This window comes from Balearica regulorum, chromosome 1 (genome assembly GCF_011004875.1).
Source record: "Balearica regulorum gibbericeps isolate bBalReg1 chromosome 1, bBalReg1.pri, whole genome shotgun sequence".
Taxonomy (NCBI): domain Eukaryota; kingdom Metazoa; phylum Chordata; class Aves; order Gruiformes; family Gruidae; genus Balearica; species Balearica regulorum.
In genome coordinates, this window is record NC_046184.1 from 57,394,547 (window position 1) to 57,408,844 (window position 14,298).

The window sequence follows — 14,298 nt, forward strand, 5'->3', positions numbered from 1 at the left end:
GGCTCAGAGAATTTGCTTGGGGAGAAGATCATACAAAATGTATGATATGGAGGGAAGCATTTGCATTAAAATTACCAGTAGGATGTATCAAACAATCCTACTTGCTTTGGAGATAACTAGAGTTTTGCCCAGGGAATGGTTATAGGTATGCTTGATAAAGAGGTAGAGACATGCAAGACACTGCTCTAGAAATAAGGGTCAAAAAACCCATATAAAACCCACCAAAATCTTCTTTTTTTTTTTTTTCTAGAAGCAAGTAAGAATTAGGGGAAATGAATGAGGGCATCAACCAGAGCTAGACCTGTAACATCACTTTGCTGTCATTTCACAAAAGACGTGAAAACCTGGCAAGCGTTTTCCTTTAGGAGCAGCAGAATCTCTCCTTCAGAACTGTAGATGATATGAGGACAGAAGGAGAAACAGGTAGATCAGGAAGCTGCTCTGGACACCCAACAGTTGTGCTATGGGAGGAATGGCTGAAGAAACAATGTCCCACCCAACCCCTGATCTACAAAGCAGAAAAACATCATCTTGATATCAATTTGGAATTGGTTCAAGAAGCAGGAGGAAGGGGGGAAGAAGCAGAAGGGGAAGGAAGGAAATAGTGGGAGTGAGAGGAAGAAGCAGGCACAGGAGGCAGGTGGAGGAGGAGGAAGGGAAAAATGAGACGAGGAAGTGACGTAATATGGGAGTACATTTGAGAAAGAGCAGGGATAGACTAACACGACGGGTGTAGACTCAGACGTGGCCATTTGTCATCCCGGTGCACAGGTTCTGCGGGGGGACAGCTGCCCTGCATAGGTTTGCTCTGCACCCAAGCAGTGATCTGACACCTTTGGCAAGCCTTGCCATGAACAGAAGAGGAGCCGGCGGGAGGATGAGAGAAGAGCAGACAGGTGACATCCAAAGAGCAGAGCATCAGGAGAGGGCAGGGGGAAAGGAAAGGCATCGCTCCTGATGCCTCAGTCTCCTCCCATCGGACACAGAGTGGGGACAGGAGCTCATGGATCCTGGTGTCTCCTGGCTTTTCCCATGTATGACTTGATAAGCAGCCTTGTTTTTCCACATGGGTTCCTGTCCCACCTCTCTTCCCCATTGCTAATTAAAGAAATCACTCCCTCCCTCCTTTTATTATTTATTTATGTTCCCCAGAGGGAATAAGCAGGAACTGGTATTGACCTGGCTTTTAATCTAGCTTTCAGAGCCGGGTGCCTGCCACTGGCCATGGCAGTGGAAACAAACTAATGGACCGAGAGAGAAGGACTCTGTGCGAGGACACGAGCATCCAGGACACAGACTGGGGTGGTGGCTCCCAGGAGAGGGGGAACCCACATGGGTGGGCACCCCCTCACAGAGGTACAGCATCTTTCAGAGGCACATGGCAGTGCCTCATGGTGGAGATGAAGTGCCCACAGCCTGTTAGCTCTTGGGAGGCTCATCTCCAAGGAGCGAGAACGCAGGGAGCCCAGGCAAGAATGGGGCAGCTAGGGTGCATCAGGGCCATGGGCATGTACAGCTGGGGCAGTGGAGGTGGCACACAAGCCAGCACTGCCACCCCTCGCTTCAGATGGTGGGATTCTTGGGGGAAAGATGGGAAAAGATTGCAATAAGGCTAAGGGAACAGTGGTATCTCAGCTCCCTCTGTATGTTTGAACCTGCTGGCCCTTTTCAGCCACATTTGGCATCACAATGGAGCCGAGAACAAGGCATTGAAGAAAACCCAGCTAAACCCTCGCTGTTCACAATAAAATTGGAAGAAAGTTGGCAACGCCATCACACTGTTAGAGTTGAGAGAGCCCAAGGGAGAGGCAGGGGATCAAGAAGGGGTCTTAAGGGGCAGAGGGAAGGAGAACAGCTAGAGTGCAGGAGAACAGAGATGATGGGTAAACCTCTGCCCATCAGGCGCTCTTCCCACAGCTGTGCTTATGTTGCCAAAATGGCACATTCCTTGGGCACACATAGCCCATCTGATGGCATGATGCGGTCATTCTTCCCAGTAAAAAGTGCTCTTCTGCCTCTGCAAGCTGCACGCATGCCCATAGGCTTTGCTGATACGCAGCAGTACGTACATCCTTCTGCACGGGTACTTCTGTACCTGCATGCCCAAATCAGAGTACTTGCACCCAAGTACACCACTGCATGTACCTACACGTGCATGCCACACTGCGGGCATTACCCATCCTATATCACAATTTCATCCCATAAACACCCAATGACATACACACAAATACCATGCAACAGCAGCATCCCTCTCAACAAGCACCACTCCAGCTGTAGGCTGGGGACTCCTTTCTGCAGCCCGTGAAAGGCCACCAGGAGAATCCACCTTGGAAGGCTGTTTGCTATAAAGGAGACTGGATATTTTTAAGGAGTCTGCAAATCGACTCTCCAAGCCGTAAACACATCTGACATTTTGGGTTTTGCAAATGATATGTGGAGCATCACCTTTCAGGTAAGTGACACTTTCTTGTCCTGTGTTCTCCAGAGAAGACACCTCTGTTGCACATCAGGGCATGACATTCCCAGGCTCCCTCCTTCCTCCAGGATCTGATGGAGGGACTGCTTTCCCAAGACCTGCCCCTAATCCTGAGGGGCTGGCAGCTTGCTTTTCAGCAGGAAGACAGTGCTTCTTTGTTTATCTGCCCATAACCTATATTTTTTTCCTGTCTTACTTCTGAATGATTTCCTTGGCTCGTTATTGAAAGCTATTCAAACACCAGAAAGATAATGGGGAGAGGAAGGACTTTTTCCCTATGAATAAGATCCAGGCACTGGTTCAGATCCTCCACCCCATGACAACTAACTACACTGCTGTCACTCTTCCCAGCTTTCAGTTGTTGTTTTAAATGACACTTGAGAAACTTGTTTCATGCTTTATTTTTGGTGACACTTTTGGACAACCCTTTTGAAAAGAAACTGTCATTGGCACCTTTCAACTCACCCAAAACTTGCTCAGCAAAACATTTTGATACACACTGCGACTAAAAATATTTTCAAGAAACACAACAATAATCTGAAACGGGGAGAAAATGGGTTTGGATTTCCGTGATCAGGAAATGGTGTTGAAAATGTCCGTGCTGCTGAACAAACACGTTCCTTTTCAACCAGCTCGGTTTCATCCAGGTTTTGCCCAGGAGCAGAGCAAGGCACATGGCGCTGGCCCAGCAGCTATGTGCAGGCTCGTGGTCTCTGTGCAGCAAAATGCCTCCTCCGCTCGCTTTGAGCTTTAGCAGCCCTTCTTTGTCTTTGCAGGAGGGCCTGAGGTCCCTCCCAGCTTTTGGACAAGGAATATGAAGTGGCCGTGGTTTTAAATGTCACAAAAGGAAAAAAAAACCCCAACAAAAAACAAAACCAGAAAAAAAAGCCCCAGGCCATTAAGGGCTTGCTCTTGCCTCCGTGAAGTCAATGGGACTTTTGCCATTGCCTGTGGTAAGAGCAGAGCTGGGCCCTAATGGAGCACCACTATTGGAAAACCCCGCAGGCACCGGCCCTGTGCTAAATCCACAGAGCCAGGACGGACTATAGCTGGCTGCGCAGGAGGGGGAGAGGAGGAAAGGCAGCCTGCTGGGATGCTGAAAGTGTGGGGCAGCGTAGGGCCAGCTGGGGCAGCCCCGCTGGGGCAGGTAAAGGGGGACAGCAGTAGGATGGGGATGAAGGAGAGGCAGTCTGTTGACGCAGCCGCCCATGGCACGGTATCCCACAGCCGGGGGATGCCACAGCAGGAGGAGCTGAGACGGTAGCAGGTTCTTGGAGGGGCTACACAGGCTTCTCCTCCTGCCTCGGTCAGCAGGGTCCTGCCCTCCCCAGTCCCGCTATGTTCCCGCCGGCAGGACGCCGCGCAGGGAGGCTGAGTGGCACGGCACACACCGGAGGAGCCCGGCCGTTGCCCGGCCTCAGAGCACCATCTAGAGATGAAAGCAAGGCTGGCATCCCCGCGGGTCCCGGCATCCCCGCGGGTCCCGGCATCCCCGCGGGTCCCGGCTACCCGGGCTGGCCCAGGGCTACCGCCGGCCCCGGCGCTGGCGTGACACCGCGGGGCTGGGGCTGGGGCTGGGGCTGGGGCTGGAGCTGGGGCTTGCTCCCCGGGCGGTGCCGTGGGTCAGAGCCGGGGGTCGGGGGTGGAAGTGTTTGATTCTGAGGGAAGGCAGGCTCTGAGGGGACAGGTACCCACCGCCAGCCCTGCACCCATAACCTGCGATAAAGCTCAGCTCGGCTGACAGACAGGCCATGGCTTTCACAGAACGGCCACCGACTTTGGAAGCAGTTCAGTTATCCACTGCCACTTTGATTTCTTCTTGGGGAGAAGCCTGCAAAGCCACTCCAGCCCTGGGAAGTTAGGCAGAGACGATCTGGGTTCGGAGTTAGGTCCTTCTGGTTGTCACTTTGCTGCTTGCCTGCCCTTCAGATGATGCCTCACAGCCCTGCGTGGTTGCATGTGCTCAATGTATGAGATTTGCTCCCCTTTTCTTATTATTTGGTCCCTCAATGTGGCACATGCAACTTAATGGCTGTAGCAGGGTGCTGCTGCCTGTCCCCTGCCACAGGCAGCCAGCAAGCACTCTCCCTTGGTGGGAGAGGGGCAGTGAAATTGCATGGAAGTGGAGAAATGCCCCACTGAAACGTGTCGTCGCCAGCACAAGGGCTCTCAGGTAGAGGGTTTGCAATGCCTTGAGAGCTCTTCTGGCAATCAGCCTTTTCATACCCCCTTGGGACATCAGATAATGACAGCCTGGCTTGCAAACCACACAGAGCCTCAGCTCCCAGAGTTCTTCCAGTTCCTGGGGAAAGCAACACCAGCAGAGCAGTCAGTGGGCCATTAGTGTATTTGCTTACCTTGAAGACGTCTCTTCCAGAAAGAAGCATCTAGTGTGGGCAATGCCTCTGCTCCCTGAGCAGCCTGGGCACACAAACCCCAAGTGACTGGCTGCCAAAGTCAGGTCAGCGTGGAAAGAGGAAACGCATGTTGCTAAGAGGAGCCATGTGATTTCACTGCCCTGATGCCTGGAAAGAAATTCAGGATGGACACAAACACCATCCTGAAATAGTCTGTGAGACACCGGATATTTGAGCTTTAAAAGTTTTTTTTGACGTCTGAAATTAGCAAGATTATTTTGGTGCTGGCCCCAGATTTTAAATAGCACGTCTTGAAACCTGGGACCTGGTAATATTCGGGTCCCTGGCTGCAGTGCATTGATAGAGTTGTTTGAATATCCCAGTGCTACAGTCACTGAAAGAGTCAGCTGAAGCCCTGTATGATAAAAAGCCTTGTTACAGATGCTGTGCGACTGAGAGAATAAGGACCCTGAAACTGCTCCTGACAGGTGAATAGATGCTCACCCAGCCGCAGACCCTCCATCTCTATCAGGGACCCGACACAGGCCTGGTGACCACTCCCAGGGTATCAAAAAGAGGAGGACGAGTTGACACAGAAACTCCAGAGAAGACTTTGAAGATATATATATATATAACATGACCTGCAGCCTGCACGTGCTTCTCTCAGGGATAAAATAATGAATCAGTTGTAGAGTGGGTGAGAGCACATGACAGGTGACGCAGACCTATAGCAGAACACTTGGTGCAACACAGAAGGAGTTGATTAAATGCAAACAAAGCCGAGCCATCCTTTAGCTCCAGGCTGCTGGGTTATACCATGTGCCTTTTGCTCTCCAGGACACAGTTTTGTGCTCACTGGCAACCAGGCTGCCTTGAATAGAGAAACTTATGTGACCCATCCAGCGCTGCATGAGGCTGTGGGGGAAGTGGCGGGGGACTGTGACGAGAAGCAGCTCTGGAGCAGAGTGCTGCAGCAGTGGGGTGACTGGCTGCACTCGGAGTGCCAGGGGTAAGTAATTCGGATCCCTGGAGTGCCAAGGAACCAGCAGTGCTCGGTGAGTTGGCAGGGGCTGTTGGGACAGAGCAGTCTGAAGTCAGTGGAGGAGGGAAGTCAGGGTGAGAGCAGCTGGCAGCAGTTGCTGCAGAGGAGGTACAAGGTGCGTTGGTGGAGTTGTACTGGCCAGATGAAGCTGCATGCTCCCTGCTGCTCTGTTTGAGAGACAGCTCTCCTGCAGCGGTCAGATGGTCTCACGAGCTCAGAATGCATTGTCAGCTGTTATAATGGAAGAGCAATTTGTAAAAAACACACAGGAATTTCTGAGTGATTGTATTTTTTTGATAATTTATCCCATGGAGAAGCCTCCAGAGCCCTCAGGTCTTCCATGGCCCTATTGTGCTTGCTCCTGCAGCCACAAGAGAAGGGGCAGCTCCTGTTCCATAAAGTCTCCAGTCTTGGCCAGAAAGAAAGCAACAGGGGACAGAAGCAGCTGACAGCAAGGCAAAAAGTGACTTGCTCAAGATCACGAAGCAGCCAGTGGCACAGGGAGGAATCTAACCTGCTGCTGTGAGTTTAACCTGTCACCTCTCTGCACAGCCAGGGACGTTTTGAATGGTAAATGAACCAGGAGTGGTTCCTAGAATAGCTGTCTGCCCATTCTGCGTCCTCTGCTGCAGTGAAGCCATGGCCAGGACATTGTACCTCCCTAGGTACATGCACAACACCCATCACCTTCGTACCACTGCCTATGACTCCAAATGGCAGCTCTGATGGACAGACATCCTTGGCCTCCAGACATCCAGATGTAGGAACTGGGAGCCATCGGGCTGCAGTGCTTCCCCCAAAATAGCCTACATGGGGCCTTGCAGATACAAATCAGTACTTTCAAATCACATCCAGAAGTGAACAGGAGGCCATGGCAGGCTCCGATGAGCATGTTCTGAGGTCCCTGACGAGCAACAGCAAAGCAGAAATGAAAATCCACAACCTCAGCCCTTGCAGGGAATGAGTCCCCAGCTGCCTCTCACCCTTCGCTGCGTGGGACGGGTGGTGAGATGGCCTTTTGTTAATCGGTGCCCTGTGCCTGGTGTTCAGCTGGCGAGGACAGGCTGTCCCTTCCAGAGAAACCCCTTGCATAAGAATTAAAGAGGAGCTGGGCTGAGATGCTGAACTAATCCACCAGGGCATGCTGGGAAGCTGCATTTTAAGCCATTCTCCCTGCCCTCCCATCTCCCCGTGCGTTGTTTATCTCTCTTGTCCCTCCCACAGCAGTACGTGAATTATCCTGACTGGGCAAGCTAGTTTCATAACCGCCTGCGCTACGTCCCGTCCCCCCACCCTCCAAGTCCGCATGGGAGATGCTCGTACATGGGAGGCTTTTTAGCTACCACTGATTTGCACCCCTGCAAATAACAAGCCCACACAAACGCCACTCTTCCCCCTCCCACGCACACAGTATCTGCACGCTGCACACGCATTTCGCTACTATGGCCACATGTTCGCTCCCCTGGCATGCACCCGCACGCTCCCACTGCACGCTTACATCGCAAGCTCCTTGGCAAGCGCGCTTTGCACATGTATGACGCTCGGCGAGCTCACTGGTACGCGCAAAACTGGCACACTTGTCACAGGCATACAGAGCTACTGCCTCAGCTGCTCCCTGTGCCACAGTGTGCTCCTCACCCATTGCCCGTCGTGTGTGTGACACCTTGTACCCCTTCAGCTACACCCTTCACACGGGACACAGCCTTGCAGCTCACCCTTGCCATGGACACGTGTGGCACATATGTACCTGCCAAATACACATCATACACAAACGGGGCACTGCGCATCATAGGATCGTAGGATAATTCAGGTTGAGAGAGACCTCAGGACAGCTCTAGTTCAGCCTCCTGCTCAAAGCAGGGTCAGCAAAGAGGTCAAACCAGGTCGCTCAGAGCTTTATCTGGTCTTGTAAACCTCTAAGGATGGAGACTGCACAGCCTCTCTGGGCAACTTTTCCCCATGCCTGACTGCTTTTGGGGACAGAAAGACCTCCCCTGTATTCAAGCTGGACCTCTCTTGTTTCAACTTACACTCGTCATCTCTCATCCTCCTTTCGTGCACCACTGTGAAGAGCTTGGGTCTGTCTTTTACCAAGACTCCCAGGTCCTTTCCCACAGAGTTGTTCTCCATCTGGCTGGTCCCCAGCCCGTACCGTGGCCAGGGCCTCTTCATTCCCAGGTGTGTTTGCCCTCGCTGAACTCACAATGTTTCTGCAGGCCCAACCCTCCAGCCTGCTTATGTCCCTCTGAGGCAGCCCTGCCCTCAGGAAAGTTGGCTGCTTCCCTCTCCAACCAGGTGTCATCTGCAAGCCTGGCAGGTGTGCTCCATCACCTCCTCCAGGTCATTGACAACCATGTTAAACAGGACAGGTCCCAGGACAGGCACCCCACAGGGTACCAGCAGAGTACAACCCATTCACCACTACCCCCTGAGCCTGACCAGCCAACCAGGTTTTTCACCCATCTGCTTGCCCACCTATTGAGATTGCAACACCTTTGCTTGGATACGGGAACATTGCAGGGGATGGTGTTAAAAGCCTGGCTGAATTAGAGATAGATGACTTCCACTACTCTACCCTCACCCACAAATCCAGTCATTTTATTAAAGAAGGTGATCAGCTTGTTCAGGCATGATTTACCTTTGGTAAATCCACACTGGCAGTTGCCAGTCACCTTCTCCTTCATGTATCCAGAAATGTGTTCCTAAGGATCCGCTCCAGGCCTCAGACAAGTCTGACCACCCTGTATTTCCTAGGATCAACCTTTTGGCCTTTTTTGAAGAATAATACAGTATTTGCCTTTCTCCAGTCATGGGGGACTTCTTCTTATCTGTACTTCTGTATCCAGCCTCTCCTCCAACCAGCTGCCCAAACACAAATCATTTCCCAGCTGACCTGTCTTTCTCCCAAGCAACAAGTGATAGGACAAGAGGAAACGGCCTCAAATTGCTCCAGGGGAGGTTTAGATTGGATATTAGGAAAAATTTCCTCACTGAAAGGGTGGTCAGACATTGGAACAGGCTCCCCAGAGAGGTGGTGGAGTCACTGTCCCTGGAGGTGTTCAAAAAGTGTGTAGACATGGCACTTCAGGACACGGTCTAGTACACGTAGTGGTGTTGGGTTGACAGTTGGACTTGGCAATCCTAAAGGTCTTTTCCAACCTTAAAGATTCTATGATTCTATGATTCTGTACTTCATTCGGTCTGACCTGCAAATCTTCCTACAGGGACGAATGTGGATTCTCAGTTCTCTGTTGCTTTGCTTCCGCTGTTCCTAAGAGAGACAGAGGGCTGTGTCTCTGAGCCCCAGGGTTGTTTCTCTTCTCCTTGGGCTGCACGTCCTCTCACTAGAGGCTTTGAGAAGTTCACACTGCTTCCAAAAGCCAACTCCAGTGCCATGCAGAAAGGGAGAGGGGAGCAGAGCAGCCTGGTCCCACCCCTTCAGGAAGATGGGACGGGGCTGCCCCAGCTGATGGCTCTGCCACAGGACGTGGCCATGGGGCAAAAGTCCAAACAGGGAGAGGGACCAGTTCAGCTCCTTCTCTCCAAAAAATACAAGGGTTGCAGTTTCTTGGAGGGAGATGTGCTGCATTCAAGGTGAGGAGGAATCCACAAGACTTGGCAAGGCAGAGGTGGTACCTCCCCTGCACCCCTGCATCTTACCCAGGCTGCTAGGCCAGGTTCTTCCATCACCCTGGAGGCACTCGGATGTCTTGGTGCCCAGGACTCAGCACGCAGGTGAGGAGGACAAGGTTACGTGTCTTCAAGCAAGATCCTGCTGATTCAGCCCTGAGTCCAGCTCCTCCCAAGGAATCTTGGCCCTGTCCTGTGGTCCTCTGCTACATCTGCCTTGGCCTGACATGGCTCTGAGGGTGCACCTGAATATTCCTGTTTGTTTGGGTATTTTCCATTGGGTTGTGGGTTTTTTTCTGTTTTTTTTAACCGAAGCAAGCCAGTGTGGGTGTAATAAAGAGAGTCAGTTGCAAACTGAGAGAAGCTGGGAATACCACAAGGATAAAAAAGGTGAAGTGTATGGAAAAAAGCAATAAAGGCCCTTAATTACAGGTGTGGCCAGGAGCAGCTCCTATTATTAAGGTTGAGGACACTTCCCCTTTTGAGCCCCTGTTTTCACTTGCTTATAACTTTGTCAAAGTTGCATCACTGGAGCAGAAATTTTCCACAGAAAGTGATTGCCTCAGCTTGAAATGGGCACATTTATTTAGCGCTTTTTGAAAGTGTTGGCCCACCACTAGGTTTCCCGGGCTGGAGGAAGTATATATATGGCCCAAGGGATGAAAGCTGTGGATCTTCTGGGCTTTCAGGCAAGGGCTTGGCCTTGGGCAGGACATCAGGTTTTGTGCCATGGAGGCTGTGTTTTGCCAGTTCCATGAAACACCGCTGCTCTCCCCCACCAGTGTGGACAAATTACATGGCTTTGTTAAGCGTGGGAGGAAGACTTGTCACAGCTTCACAGCTACAAAGATTTCAGCCTCTGCTAACCTGCCCAACCTTCCCTTGGCTTTTGAGGCTGGAGTGACGGCGTATGGGCTTTCCCACAGCGGAACAGGGCTGAAGGAAACTGGGAGGGCTTTCCCTTCTAGGGTCACATCCTGCTGCTCTGCATCAGGCACTGGGCTGAATCCCTCAATGCTTCTCTCTGCTCTGTGCTCCCGGCCACCTCTCTTTTGGTTTCTGGGAAGCCCGGTGGAGGAAAGCCCCTGATTTGAATAGGGAAGGGATGAAACTCGAAGGGAAAGGACCGAAAATCTGGGGAAAAGCAAATGAGACAAGGAGGCAGATGAGACTGGGAGCTGCAGGGAATTGCCGGGACTGGTTGGCCTGGGGCTGTTCCCCGGGAGCTGCTGGGGTGACTTGGGCTGGCTGAGCAGGGGAACTGGGAGCAGAAAGCAAGCTGGCTGGGGCAGAGAGATGGGGAGTCGGAAGAGCAGAGGACAGGTGATCGGCAGTGGGGTGGGCAGAGTGGACAGGGAGGAGGCAGGCAGCACTCAAATCATTTGCCTGGAGAGTGGGGGATTCTGGTGACAGATGGGGATTTGGGATGGAGGGTTGCTGCCACCAATCAACTGCCCAGGAAGGCTTGAACTGTGGAGGGGGACAGCATGTGGTGGGAAGGCTGGGACTGACTGGCCAAGGACACACAGCTGAGCCTGAGCCAGACTGGTCCTGTCTAGGCAGGAGACTGGGCCCAAGGCTGTGGTGGGGAAGAGACAGGGAAGGGCAGGCGAGGTGGACCTGGGAGGGGGCAATGGCCAAGCCCAGAGGCCAGGGCTTTGTGACAAACCTGAAGAAGGGAAGCCAAAAGTGGTAAAGCTTGGAGGGGCCAAGTGGAGCAGGGAGGACAGCCATATCAGCTTGTGTTTCTGGGACCACAGATTTCTTCAGTGCCTGAACAAGAGTCTTCTCCCAAGTCTTTTTCCCAAGTCTTACTACTCCCAAATGCCACCCGACAGTGCGTCTCACCTCTCACCAGCTCTGCTCTTCACTGAGGACAACAGGCCACTATTGCTATCTGTTATATCAGAATACACATTTCTCATCACTGAGAAATGGCAGCACCAAGGCTGGCTGTACAACTGCCCTTCAATGCCCTCATGCATATGAATTACAGTTGAGTCTTTAATTATGTGGCCGCAGATTTATTTTCCACAGGACACCTGCAGCACACAGGTTAGATGGTGCTCTGGATGAGTCTGGGCTGTGTCACGAAGAAGGAAGGCTCTTTGCAGGGACTCAGCATCATCTTTTTTCTTTCTTTTTTTCCCCCCCAAAAGTGTGAAGAAAAAGGAGTGACTCATTGCTGAGACAGTTGTGTGTTGGCCTGGATCCCTGCCCTTGCTGCGGATTTCCTACCTGATGCTGACCGAGTCACTCACAGCAACCTTTTCAGAGGTAGCTATTAGCTATGTTTTATTTTTTTTGGCATTTGGCATTGTTTGTAGCCTTGTGCTATCCTGGGATCCTGACGTCTCATTTGCAGGAGTATTTATTGCTCCCTGCTGCATGTGAATGGGGACTTGCACTTGACTGTGGAAAAGGCTTTAAAATGCAGAGCGCTCTGGCAAAGTGCTCAGAACAGCATCTCCACCTTGCAGGCTGCCTTTGGCCTTTCCTCCAGGAATGCTGGGTCCTCTCTAAAACGCTACTCTCTTGCTTGATATGAGTATTGAAACAGCAAATCTATTATTATTTGGGAAGTATTGAGAAACTAGAGTATGCGTCCCGTAAAAAAGACCCTGTGAACATTAATCATGGGGTTTTTTTGAGTGGGGACTGCATGTTCTGAATAAACTGTGAGTTAATGTTTTGAACAACTCTGTTCTGCCTGTTGGATGTTTCACGTCACAGGTACCTGCCTCCTCGGGAGCCTGTGCTCTTGAATTGCAGGTGGAAATGCATTTGTTTTCATCTTTTCTTGCTTTTTTTCACTGGCCTTGCAGAAGTAGAACTTCAGCACAGAGCTGAAGTTTTTTCTGCTTTTTCCCTGATTCCTCACACTTCCCTAGCACAGGCATGTGTCTGTGAAGAGGTGGCTTTGGTCTTCAAAGCAGCATGTCCCTCTCTGGATAGTGGGTGAAAGAGGATTCTGCTCACTGTGGATCAGGCAGAGCTGCCAAATGCAACCTGGCAGTTGTCTCAGGTCTCCTAGGTCACTGGAGCTCAGCTTTCCCACGAGTTTTACTAGGTGCTATGAATATCATACACGGTGACACTGGAAGGCCACCCAACAGGGACACTGTGACTAAACAGGGCAACTCTAGCCCTTCATCTCCTTTCCTACCTGAGGAATGACATGGCAGGCAGCGCTGAGGCTGGGTGGGTGTCCAGTGAGGTATAGCCCCCTTGGATACATCAGCCCACAAGACTCAGCCCAAGACATACTGCCATGGGTGATGCAGTGTGAGCCACTGGGGACTGCCCGAGGACCTTCCCACGTGAACAGGACAGCAGCCAAAGGGCCTGCAAGCAGACCCACCCTGTGTAACCCGTCTTCTGCTTGCCTGCCTTCAGCAGCAGCACTCCCTGCATCATCTAGGGATGCTTTGGCCATGTCTGAACCCCATGAAAGGTAGACATGAGGTGGCCCGGGTGCAAGTCCCCTGGCTGCTGAGCTAAGGGCTTCGGCTGGAGCCTTGAATCCCTTCCATGCTCTACACCCAAAGATCCTTCCCAGGCAAACCAGGGAGAAGGGATGAGGTGAGGCCTCCTGGGGTCTTATCCTGGCATGGGGTTATGAGTGCAGCTGCGGCTCACTAACGGGTCTGGGAGGTTAGACAGCCTTCCAGGTGCTGTAGTTTAAACAAAGCCTTAATGTGTCTTTGTTGTTGTATTCTGGTGCCTAATACAGGGCTAGACCTGAGGGGATGTTCATATTTTGGAGAGGTGCACAAAGAGGAAAAGATGCTTGTGGCTACTGCTGCACACCAGTTTGGTAACTGGAGAAGAATGGAGATAATTGAGCATAGATTGTGAGCATGGATTCTGCCTGTCCCTCAAATTTCTTCCTTTCCCAACCCAAACCCAACCTCTCTCGTTGAGGTCCAGCTGCTTATGTTATACATAACACCTACCTTTTTTTAAGACACTGGCGCAGGAGTTACCTGTTGTACCACCAGAGCACTGACAGTCCTGACAGAGACAGGGTCCCTGCAGCACTGGCTGCTACACACATAGCCAAAACCAGCAGCCTCTGGCCCAGGCTCCGTCTTATAAATCAGTCCATAAGAAGAGGTGTAACTAGGCAATGCTTGGAGAAAAGAAGGTGGGTGTTATTAGATCACATGGTTAGCCAGGCTAACAGCACTAAAAGCTTGATTACAATTCAATTAAGGGAATGTTTCTAATTAAAGACTTCTTATTTTAAGCCCTAAATGATTAAAATAAAGGTAGCTGAAGTGTCCGTACACACATTCTGATTTCATCCCCAAGGGCTGTGTCTACGTTCAGAATTTCTTCAAATTCCCTCACGCCACTTCAGCCAGCACAGGGGGAGAGCTGGCATGGCCACCGTCCCCCCAGACCCTGCATCCGCCTGCCAAGTAGCGTCACCCCAAATTCCGCTCCCACCTGCCACACCGAGAGCATACTCTCCTGGGATCCAATTCAGATCCGTCCTTCCAGGAGCCCCCTCTGGCAGATCCCACCTCGCTCAGTGCCCATACGGGCCTGCCTCTCGCAGCAAAGTTGTGAGTGGTGTTGGGCTCCAGCAAATTCCCTCTACCACCCAGGGTAGGAGGGCAAGCCCTCGGCCGGATTCAGCAGCGGTTGCGTACTTTATTACCTACCTTCCCATCTGTTCACTGTTACGTAAGCTGTGAAACTACAGAGGTTCAATGGAGCATGTGTAAGGAAATGTCATTACTACGAAAAACTCAATTAAATTTTAACGTCTTGGAATGGAGACGAAG

At 51.6% G+C, this 14,298-nt stretch overlaps 1 protein-coding gene across 1 annotated transcript in view; it reads right to left on the bottom strand.

Moving 5' to 3' along the window:
* The window catches only part of TOMM22 (translocase of outer mitochondrial membrane 22), a 114,916-nt gene that overhangs the window by 90,228 nt on the left and 10,390 nt on the right, over positions 1–14,298 (bottom strand). The window lies entirely within an intron of this gene.